The sequence below is a fragment of the Pygoscelis adeliae genome, unplaced genomic scaffold, assembly GCF_000699105.1.
Source record: "Pygoscelis adeliae isolate BGI_AS28 unplaced genomic scaffold, ASM69910v1 Scaffold392, whole genome shotgun sequence".
NCBI classification, from domain to species: domain Eukaryota; kingdom Metazoa; phylum Chordata; class Aves; order Sphenisciformes; family Spheniscidae; genus Pygoscelis; species Pygoscelis adeliae.
The window spans coordinates 746,871-749,569 of record NW_008824293.1 but is presented as its reverse complement, the minus strand read 5'-3'; the positions used below and the strand labels follow the sequence as shown (position 1 = coordinate 749,569).

The window sequence follows — 2,699 nt, the reverse complement described above, 5'->3', positions numbered from 1 at the left end:
ACACCGTTACAGCACGCGTTATTTTATAGTTACCAAGGACAAACTTCTTGTTGAAAAGGACACGCACTACCTCATGCTTTCCAACAAGACAATAATCACTGTACAAAACTCAGCAATTGTAACAGAGATCCAATTGATTGCTTTTTTCCTTAGTTCAGATGTAATCCCTGGACAAACCTGTATTTTATTTACTTATTTTTCTATATAGACACCACTCTAAGCTGTAGCTGCTCAGGGGTTTGATTAACCACATCATTTCCAGTATTTCATTTTTCTGATCTCAATCACTGCCAAATTACAGATTATTTTGCTTTTCCTTACCCAGGCGATCCATATCTAACTGACGGTGACATCTAGTACAATTAAAATGACCTTCAGACATACAGCATTTTACATAGAGATAAATAGGCCAACTACCAAGGCCTGAAGGACTGGGGGAGGGGGGAAGGGGGGGTTCAGTGAGCTCCCCCTCGTTTTATAGCGCGGTACTCGGGGCATGAGCCACATGGTTAAAAAAAGCTGGAACAACCCAGAAGCTGGCAGCAGCAGCACGATTAGCCCCACAAAAAACAGCTCTGCAGATGATTTTCCTCCTGTATTTCCTCATTGTGCTCACACTCACAAGCATGACAGCCTGCCCATTCTGAAAGTTTCCAGTTTTAGTTGAGAGTGAAAAAAACTTGTGGTACAAATACCCTAGTAAAGACAGATTTTAAAGACTGGGGACACCCAGCCCTTCCTGGGAACATGAGCACGTAACCTTCCTTACAGCTACAGATCCGGAGGCAAGCACAAATCCCCCAGCGATACGTGCTGCAGGGTACAGGGATTATAAAGACAACTGCTTCTCCAGTTTCAGCAACGCCGTCCGGCCCTGCCAGTTCAACCAGCAGATCATATTTTAACCAGATTTTACTCAACATATAAAGTTGCCACTTAACAGCTTTTAACGGCACATACTCTCTAGCCTGAAAGTCTCCTTTGACTCTAGAATTAAATGTTAACACTAAGGTAGCAAAATGCAAAGACAACCCCCATCCCCACATTCCCAACACGTGGGAAGAAGTACAGCCTGAAGTTGCCCAAAATGAAAAAAATTAATCAACAATAATGTTAATGTTATATGCCATTCATTTTAAAGCATTAGCTATATCCTAGACTCTCTGGAATGAGCTTCAAAGATTTTTATTTTAAAGCCACAACAATGTCATTTTCCAGAATCAAGTAAAATATTTTCCTGCTTAATTGACATTATTCCTATCCCTACTTAGCTTAAAGAATGGCAGTAGAGCGCACTACAGTTAGTCTTCAAAGTAAATAAAGTGTTGCAAAACAAGTGAACAGTTACTCCTCTGAAGTGAAGGGGGGGGGAGAGTAAGATGGGGGAAAGGAAGTCTCAATTTTCACACTTAGAAGAAAGCAAACCCACAAACCTACTGAAAAAAGAAACCAAAACCCCCAACCAAAGAAAAAAAGAACCCCATAGATATTAGGCCAGGTGCTGCTGCAAAGAAAATTCCTACTATGGAGTATGTTACTTCCAACCCCAATACTCCTAAAACTTCTTTTTTTTTTTTTTTTTTTAAAGGAAATAAACCATTGCATACCCGTGCAGCCCCACACGCACACCTTTGTATTCTTCCCATGAAAATTCAAATAGCATTCATATTAGCTAGTGAGTGCAGGTGTTGGGAAGAGCCATTAAGGCAGGAAGAATTATACAGAGTGCTTCACTAGCGCGTGTGATTAATTACTATTGAGATGTGGGGAGAATATACTAGCCTGGCTGACAGAAAGGTCTCAAACATTCTGCCTAAAATGTAACAAATCAATTGAAAGCCAGCTAGCATATTTATGGGACAATATTCACTGACAAACTTTGCATGGATCCACAGGATTTCCAGAACTGCATTACCTCTACACAGACTTTTAACTGGTATGCAATGCTAATATTTGGCAGGCATCTGTTGCCTCTACCTGTTTAGCAAAGCAAATGAATATAAGTTATTTAGTTGCTGTAAATTTGTCAGTATATATAAAAATTACACCTCCACAGTGATATCATTCTAAGTTAACCCTGAACTACCAAATACAGCACTAAGCACTTCTCAGCCTTAGTTTCTAAGTGCAGTCTATAGAATATGAAGCTGTAATATTTGGTAACTTTATATGATTCTTCTAATTAATAAGTACCATCTACACAAAAAAGCACTGTCATCCAAGCACTGTGATTAAGCAGGTTTCATCCATATACTGGGGCAGAAAAATATGATTACATTCCTTAATTATGGAAGCTGTTGCATCCAATACAAATGAAGGATGCACTTTTTTGTGCCACACTTATGCCCCTTGTCTGCAGCCTGTCTGTCATTCCAAGAGCATCTGGTTATATACAGCCTTTGGGGACCGCATTTTTTGGCAAACTGCAAGCAAGTCCACAGCTAGAGATCAGAAACAGTCCTCACAAGAGCACTAGCAAGGGCAGAAGAAATTGGTAAAAACCAAATTGCTGTAAGATTTGATTATCATGGAATCAACGGTCAGGTCGTTTAGCAAGTAAGGTGCATCATACTGGATCTCTCTCTTCCATAACAGAGAATGCAAGGACCACAGCAGGGAGGGAATGAACTCCAGCACATTTTACTTTTAGAAGTGGGGCAGCACATGACTGCCAGTGAAGTCCAAACCACTGCTTACGG

The 2,699-nt window shown here is 40.4% G+C and overlaps 1 protein-coding gene across 1 annotated transcript in view; it reads right to left on the bottom strand.

Moving 5' to 3' along the window:
- Positions 1-2,699, bottom strand: part of NLK (nemo-like kinase) — a 65,316-nt gene that overhangs the window by 6,384 nt on the left and 56,233 nt on the right. The window lies entirely within an intron of this gene.